Source organism: Hirundo rustica, chromosome 5 (genome assembly GCF_015227805.2).
Source record: "Hirundo rustica isolate bHirRus1 chromosome 5, bHirRus1.pri.v3, whole genome shotgun sequence".
NCBI classification, from domain to species: Eukaryota; Metazoa; Chordata; class Aves; order Passeriformes; family Hirundinidae; genus Hirundo; species Hirundo rustica.
Genome location: NC_053454.1, coordinates 66,453,687 through 66,462,752, shown reverse-complemented (window position 1 = coordinate 66,462,752; position 9,066 = coordinate 66,453,687). Strand labels below are relative to the sequence as shown.

The window sequence follows — 9,066 nt, the reverse complement described above, 5'->3', positions numbered from 1 at the left end:
CCAAGATTTCTCTCATGATTAGGAGCTTTCAGGAGTGAGGTCAAAGTTAGCCTGAGCTGCAATTCATACTCTATGCTCACCAAGATTCCTGTGTCAAGCCTGCCCTGTGGATTCCAAGCCATGCAGGGCATCAAAGAGAAGAACTGCAGCTCATTTAAACAGTTGAACCAAGCTCGGAAAGATAGCCATTGTTATTTTGCCATGGACCAGCAATGTGGGATTTTACCCAGTTCCTTTAATGCAGACTTTTCCTAGATAGAACACTACGTTATTTGGTAGACACTGATAACAGTGCCCCAGCTAATTAGTGCAAGCAAATGAGCTACAGTTATCTTGATCAAGTGTGATTAAAACAGCAGATACTTTTAATGTAAAGTTCTGAATGCCAAGCTTTTTAATTTACCATTTATTGATTTAAAAGCAATATGCTCCCTCTGATCTGGGTGAGTCTGGAGATCAGAGTGACATTCAGCATTGGGCTGCCTGTAAGCACAGAGAGGAGCCCAGTTTGCATCTCCCAGGTTCAGGGCACCTGTTTCCAGCAGGAACCTGATTTTGGAAAACCCATCACTTTATTGTGGTGCCTCTAGCTCAGTTCTCAGGAGATTTCAGCATGCACATTGAAGCTTCATTGAAATATCCTTATAATTCATATTTGGAGGGTTAGTTTGAAGCCCTGAGGATGCCAAAAGAGAGACTGGGCTGTTCATCAGCATCTCTTGGGACTGCTCTCTCCAGAAGATGCATAAGTAATAAATGAGCAGGAGCTCTGTATGGAAACTCTGGAAGTGGGGAGGAACGAGGGGGGAAACCACAGCAGCAGAACCTTGCTCTGGAGGAGGATCAATGCTGGAGCTGGAAAGCAGTTTACATTCAAGTGCTGGAGCTGGAAAGCAGTTTACATTCAAGTATGACCTTCCAACCTTTTGCTGCGCTGGCTACATCAAAGAAAGATGTCGTATCTATGATGATTTACACAAATAATCAAATCCCTAAATTTACTGGGGTTTTTCTCCCTTTCATGTGTTGCCTTTGAAGTTGCAGCCTCCCTATGCAGGTGCAATAACAGCCGTGGTCAAAGGACTGGTGTGAGAGAGCTGCATCACAGCCGAATGTCCCAGCTCCGATTTGCCTCTGCAGGAAGGCATGACAGGAAAAGTCATGAAAACCTACACAGAGCATGAAAATACTTTTAGACCTACCCAGGAGGCCAGGTACTTACAACAGCCTGCTCCCTGCTGTTCTTCGGACGTTCGTGGTACAGCTGAAAAACACAAGCTCATGGCTGCAATGCAGCTCATAAGGATGTCCCTTGCCAATTTTCTTGCCCTGACATCCAGTTTTACTTTTACCTAAGTGCTAATAATTTTCATAATATGATTTGACAATTCTGAATATTACACATAAAACCAGGCAGTTACTATATTTCAAAAATACTACAATCAAGTAAAGCTTCTTTAGCTCAGAGAACCATTGAGAGGCAAGTCCTGAACAATAGGAAGCAGCACAGCAGGCAGGAATCTGGTTCAGACACCCCAATGAAAGCTTTAAGAGCTAAGTTATTAAGACATTTATATATATTTTATGTTAAATTTCTATCTGCCAGAAGTCCCCTGGGAGTTTGTCTTTGTTCTGAGGGTTTCAGGGACTAGCTGGACTCTGCATTATTTATAAGACATGCAAATCATGCATGATAATCTCAATGAGCTAAGTATAATTGTTCCAGACAAACAATAAATTCGTTTAAAAACTGGCCTAATATTGCCATATTTCACCCTGAAGAAAGACACTAAGTTTTCCTATTCTTTATGTAAAATGAAAAGAAGGGTTTATAACAGTCAGTTCAATTGGAGGGGGGCTTTTTAAATCACCTTAAGGATAATAAATAACCTGTGACCTATGCTTGAGAATTGATAAAAATGTAAATCTAGGTTTATTGAAGCAAAAGAAACATCAATGGGCATTACTCATACTCCTAGTCCTAGGATATGATATTTATTCAATCAAATTAGGATCATTTAGGTGTAAGGAAATAATCACTTACATATATTTCTAAATGCATAGACAACACCACATGCAATTAATAAAACTAACCTACCAGAAGCACACCCCCTGATGCCAGCACACTACAGGAAGTAGGAAGCAATCAATAACTTTTACATTCTTTTTAACGACTTAGATTTGTCTACATAATATATTTTGACTATTACCAAAAAAAAAAAAAAAAAAAAAAAAAAAAAAATCTCTACCTAGAACTTTCAATACAACTGCATTTCTGACTTTTTCTGTAGGGCATGCGTGGTGGTTTTGTTTTACAGAAGCAGTCTCCTCTTAGCATGAGGAACTCCACAGCTCTCTGGCCACAATGCACAGTCCTTAGCTAATAAAGACAACAGGAATCTCCTCAGAGTTGTTAATTATCAGTAGTGTCCTGCCAAAACTATAATAGAAAATTATCTCCATCAATGAATTTTATAGATCCACAGTATTCATAGCGATTTTCTCTTTCTGTAGTGGGATTCTACTCATGGCTGACTTTACTCAGTGTACTCCAAAATTTACTGGAACTTGGTTAATGTTCCATTACTTTCAATTCAAAACCTATTAAATATATATATATTTTATATATAAATCTTGCAAAAGAGACAGTCTCTGTAGCTTGGAGACTCAGTCACCTTGGAGTGCTGAGCACAGCTTTGGAGTTACATTTCTGGATTTATCCATATTCCCCTGTGACATTAATGCATAATATATAGGGATACATGATGCAGCGTCAATTCTGCACCAGCACCCAGTGGTGGCTGGTTGTTTTCTCTTTTCTTTAAATTAATCCCCTTTATTTATCATTTTACATAACATTTATATGTAAAATATGTTGTCTGAAGCCCTCTTCATTCTTGCTTTTCTTTTTCCTTGAAAAAGCTTTTCTCTTTCTCAAAACCATTGAAACCAATTGGAAAAAATAAAAAAACAAAACAAACATTTAAAACCAATGGTCCTTGCCCCTTCCTCCCTGCTTTTCATTCTTCCCCTTGTTTAAGTCTGTGAGAGCATGAGGGGGCAAGTCCAGTCCTAAATGTGCTCAGATTTTCAAGGATTAGAGCTAAAGTAGAAAAGCAGTTCATGTCACAGTCCAGGAACACACCAACTCACCTCAATACACAGAAAGTTTTTCTCCCTACGCCTCGGTCAGCAAAGCAGCAAAATTTTCCTATGGTTGTTCTTAAACAGAAAACGCATGAGAGAGAAATTGCATGGAGCCATCCCACAAAGTACCAGCTCAATTTGCACATCTGATCCAACAGCATGCCCAATTGCATGGCCCAGTCTCCATGAATAACTTCTCTGAATATTTAATCCATTCCCCACAGTTTTTGTTCATTCCCTTCAGAGTGCTCCCATTTAATTTCTCCTCCCTCTCCGCCAGATCCCCTAATGGCCCTGTTATTTGCCTTCCCTCCACACCATCCTCCTCAAAGGAGCCTGAGATCCTGCTGAAAGCCATCAGCTGGGGAAATTGCAGCAGGGTCAGGCGGGAGCTGGAGGCTCCTGTACAGCACTGCCTGGCAACATGCTGCTGGGGCCCCATTACATCCCATCCCAGTCTTCCATCCCGGCCCCCAGGCAGAGCTGGGGAGGGAAACGTGCTATTTGCTAATAGCAGGCAGCAAAGCATTGAAAGGTCCTTCACCTCCTGGGGGTGGGGTTACAGCCCATTAGTGACAACTGCAGGGCAGCAGGTCCTCAGTGCCACCTGCTCCCTTGCAGGAGTGCTTAATCCAGGTGTGGAAAGGCTGGGGAACTGGGAGCTCAGGCACATTCAGTGGGAAAAGGTCGCCTTTCTCCATCCCAGCCAGCAGGAGGCTGGGAGGGATGTGGGGGGTGTCTGCAGCACACACACCACAGCCTCCAGACATCCACTCACAGTCCCACTGCTCTTCAGTCTTGGAGCCGGGAGCAACAACAGCATTCCTGGGTGTTGCTCCTAATCAACAATTACATCAAACCAAGCAAGAATTTTTCAGTAGCTGAAAAATACCTGTTGGCTTAGCAGCTCAGCTCTTCTCCTGGGGTGTTTCTCATGTCTTTCTCTCAAGGTCAAACCAACCCCACCAGCAATATTAGAGATAGCCAACCCCATGTCTCCACCAGAGTTGTAAATCAAGTTCAGATGCTACCCTTTCATATATTTGCTACTAGCATTAGCACAATCCAGCAAGAACTTCTCCTGCAAGTTCATTTCTATTCCTTTGACTATGAACTTGGAGAAAGCATACACAAGATAAAATATACTAGGTTCAGCTTTCGCAAAGTCTTGGAAACAATTATGGAGACATGGAAGTGGAACACTAGTAAGTCAGACAAGGCCAAGGGGAATGCTCTACTAATAACAAGTGTTAAAGGGACTGGAAAACAGGCAGAGCTTCAGTAGATTTTATTTGACTACACAATACAAAACTCATCATCAATATTCCCTGTGTAGCATTACGATTCACACCGCAGTGCAGATGGTTCACATATTTTAAATTGTAATTTAATTATACTTTTCATGATCATACTGCATTTGAACTCAACAGAATTGCCATCATGTTTCTGCAAATGCTTTATTGCAGAAAGATGGCTTTAACCGCCAAGTCCCTTCTCATAATTACTTTTTATTTTTATACATCTTTTGCATCATTAGAAAACTACAAATTAAGTACAGAACATAGGCCTTAGAAATTTATATTTGCAATAAGGCTCTGTTGTATTTTTTTTAATTCTATAGGCTGATCTACTAAAACTGTTTCATGGCTTAACATCATTAAGCCAAGAGACCTTGTAATCAGCAGCAAGACAACAAAGCAGCAGCACACATATCCTTTGTCAGTGAAATCCTGGATTTCATCTTTTCACATTTTAACTTCAACCTTAAAAATTATTATCCAGTCTGAGAACAGTTGTGGTGGGTTTAGAGACACTGAAGGCGTCTGCACCTCCCTCTCCTCTTCCTGCACCTCCAAATGAAACCTTGGGGAGTTACTTAAATTATCTCTCACCTTTCTTCTACCATCACTATGCCTTTTGTCTTCGTTCTTTTCCCTCACACGCAGTCAGAGACATTTCTCAAGGTTATAATCCAACCTTCAGTCTCACTAAACACTCATTGTGTTATTGCATCAAGAAGTATAAAATCCCTCTTCTTCTAGGACTACAACTCACCCCTACAAGAAAAAGTAGCTTACAAGAAATAACTTCACATATTCCCTATTTTTATTTGCTTTCTAACCAAAGGAAAATAGGCTCATGTTCTCCCTTCCAACCAGTCTGACAAGCATCATTAGATATTGGCTCTTTCCTGCTAAGAGCTCACCCCCAGGCATAAAAACTGCCTTTTTAACTCTTTGTCCAATGTTTATATCAATATAAATTTATCCATCACTGCACCGGTGCCTTGCCTGTAGAACCTGTGTCCTTCACTTGGGTAGGTGGGTGGAGCCCAGGGGAGTTAAAATCCTTAAAAGGAGCATTCAAGACAGAAGAGGCTTTTCATTTGGGTTTGTGGTTTTGGGGGGATTTGGGAGGTTTTTGGGGAGTGTGGTGTGGGTGGGTTTGTTTGGGGTTTTGGTGGGTTTTTTTTTCTTGTTAGTGATTGTGGAGGAATCTTGCACATAGTGGGGCTATACTGGTTCTTAGCATTTGGTAGTCTTGTTTCTTAGAAAAATTAATCTCTTTTAGTTGCTTACGCTTCATAATTTTCTGGATACTTAAAAACATGAACAAAAACCAACAACAGACAAAATCAAAACAGGGCTGTAGTGGAGGGCTTTACTTGGGCTTTGTGGCTGCAGATCAACATTTTGTGTTTCAGCTACAGCTGAGCTCTGGGACAGAGCGTTCCTGCAGGAAAGGGCAGTGGGCACCGGGAGCATCCCCTGGTATGTACAGACAATCAGTTGGATGAGGTGTTTAGAGCATCCTTCACCAGAAACATGGGTTTCAGTCCCTCTCTAAGTTTTCTCTAGACTTCTAGGCTGATGTAAAGAAGGATATTGGGAGAAGGCTTGAAAAACTTCAGAGGAGTGCTAGTTGTCTTGTCAAAGCAGCTCTCATAAAGAGAACATGCTAATAGCAACAGCACCCCGCTCCCTTGCTTTATTCCTGGGACATCTGGAAAAGAAGAAAATAGGAAAATTATTTTTTATGTCTGTATCTGGGTCCCAGCCCTCAGAGGAGATAATCTGCTCTTCATAGGATTTTTCACTCACCTTGCAAGAAATCATCACTTAATAAAGCATCTGAAAGCTTGTGGAAGATGGTCTGGGAGCCTCATTTTCAAACTGATAAGGGAATATCCTGTCGTAAACTATGGTTGTGCTTCTTCTGTTGCAAGAGATACCTGAAAGCAGCACTTATTTTCTAGGTGCCAGTAAGCTCATTGACCTAACCTAAAACCTTTCCAGGATTATAATTCAGGCCTCTTATTTTTATTATTTATACCTCTAAACCCTTAGTTCAGGTTTACTTTAAAACAATATTTCTTATCAGAGCACATCAGGTTTTAAAGTTTTCCTGAGTAAAGCACTCTTTTAAATGTAATTTTGCCCGTAATTGCTATGTTGCTGGCTTAAACGGAGGTCAAAACATAAAATACTGTGATTAATTGTTTTGTTTTGGTTTGCCTTTCCTATTCCCTCATTAATGCTGTTGTTTTAACACCACCTTCAGACAGGGGAGTTCTCTCATCTCTGGAGTGGGTTCACTCCTTTGCAGTATTGACTTCTCTGTCTCCACAAGACTTGCTTTGTTCATTTCTGCCTTATGAATATGCTTTCCACTGTTTACCCTTTCAAAGGCTGGTGATGACTCAGGTCTCAAGGAGTTAAAGTCCTGTTTCCTTTTTCCTGTAGCAGTGCATACCAAAGGGTTGCAGGACTATTGCATACGAGTGGCCATGGAGCTGGTATTTATTTTGTGGCAGTTACATAGGAAATAGGAAACTGAAGGTTAAAAGTTAATTTTGGAGTCATAAAGGAGTTGGTTATACTTCTAGCTGTTCTGGTGTACGAGACACACCGAAACTCTGAACAGAATTACAGATCACCACAGAGAAAAATAAATACACGAGCAGAGCAACTGCATTTGCCATTGACAGGAAAACAATGGAACATTTATTGTACAAAAGGGCTGTATGCATTAGAGATGTGTAAATACTTCTACCATAATACTCTGTTCTTAATAGGATATAATATCCCATTATGCAGGTGGAACAAGGAACACGTCCCAAAGATAAATGTGCTTGTCTTGGCTGCTGAGTCACTTGGACTTCATTTCTGTGCTCACAGCACCCCTGAGGCATATCATGCCTACCTCCACAAACACACATTCTTTTGTTTACCCTAATTTCTCCTGTTTGCCCATTACTGAATGTTTTAATGCGGTGACTACATAACACTGTCTTCTGCTGCAGAATTCCATCTTCCCTACTTGGAAGTCATGGAGAACTCTGTTGTTGTCAAAGACTCCTGTTGATTTAAACAGTTCAGGACTGTGAGTTTCTAGGGAGCTCTGGGATGTGCTGGTTATGAATGGCATTGACTAAAACTATCTGAAATTACTTATTTTTATAAATAGTCTGTGGAAAACCAGTATAATTGAAAGCCATTCTTTATTTCCATAAGTAGATGGAAGGCCCTTGTCAAAATAGCAGAGTCATATCCAAAGGGCAGTCGATGACCCTGTGCCCACTGATTTCAGCAGGACAGGGGATATATCCTATTATTGGGGCTCATTGATGTGACTGCTGTGCCTCCATGGTTTCTTTTTTTATCAAAATGTGCATCTCACTGTCCTTCTGAGGCTAAGCAAAAAACTCATCCAGTTTGTCATTCCTGAGACTTTTTCTTGTGAATTAAGGTTTCTCCCAAGGAGCTGATCCTGCCTTTCCCTACCATTGGGCCATCTTAAGGTTGAAACTTAAGGCAACAAAACTGGTATAGGGTCTGAAGCAGAAAACCCCAGAGGAGTGGCTGAGAGAGCTGGGAGTATTTAGCCTGGAGAAAAGGAGGCTAAAGGGAAACCTCATCACTCTCTACAACCACCTAAAAGGAGGCTGTAGCTAGGCGGGGGTTGGATTCTCCTCCCAGACAACTGGTGACAGGTAGAGGAAATGCCTCAAGTTGTGCCAGAAGAGCTTCAGATTGAATATTAGAAAATATTTCTTTACCAAAAGCTCGTTCAGTGCTGGAACAGGCTGGTCAGAGAAGTTGTTTAGTCACCATCCCTGCAGACATTTAAAAGACATGCAGGTGTGGCATTTAAGGACATGGTTTAGTGGTGGCCTTGGCAATGTTGGGTTAATGGTTGGGCTCAATGATCTTTGAGGTCTTTCCCAACTAAATGATTCTATGATTTTATCTGTAGAAATTACTGTGAGTTTTGAGAGTGGGAGGGTTTGAGGAACAGTCATCCATGTGGGAAACCTTCACTGGCACAGTAGAAATCCTTCGAGAAGGATTTCTCAGGCTCTTCCTGAAACTTTCATTTTCAGTTTCCAGAGTCCAGCACACAGCCCTGACTCACTACACACATCAGCAGCAGCAGCAATTTCTGCAAGCCTCCCGTTCGGTTTGCACAGTTCTGTCTCACATTTTCATCTATTACTTGAGACAAATTCTCCAATTTTCTCACTTTTGCTTTGCATGATTACTCAGTAGTAGGTTTTGAAGTTGGTTTATCTGAAAGTAGCACCTTTCAGACTGCAAATCCAATGCAGGAGGACTGAGGCAAGCAGCACTCTTGCTGAACTGAAACTGAGCTCATGATCCCTTTTTTATTTTTTTGTCATATCAAATACATCTGTGGCCTCTCCCATTTTTATTTTTTCCTCTCTCATGTTACATATTTATTTTGCCGCACTATTTGTCCTTTGGGGGTAGGAGCAAAGAGATTTTGGTGGGTGGCACAGGAGCAAACCAGAGGAAGTAAATGAAATGCAATCCAAATAAACACTTCAAATACACACAGCACCAACGGCTGCATAAAGATAGACAACTGATGGCAGGCAGGCTTTTCTGAGGGTTTTCA

General features: G+C 41.2%; 1 long non-coding RNA gene across 1 annotated transcript; it reads right to left on the bottom strand.

Annotated features, from left to right (window-relative positions):
* Positions 1-204: 204 nt before the first annotated feature.
* On the bottom strand, positions 205-3,621 carry LOC120753227 (uncharacterized). Its single transcript, XR_005701025.1, has 3 exons — positions 3,154-3,621; positions 1,223-1,264; positions 205-1,134 (listed from the first exon to the last, which is right to left on the bottom strand). It is a non-coding gene; the product is annotated as an uncharacterized LOC120753227 (long non-coding RNA).
* Between the last annotated feature and the right edge of the window lie 5,445 nt (positions 3,622-9,066).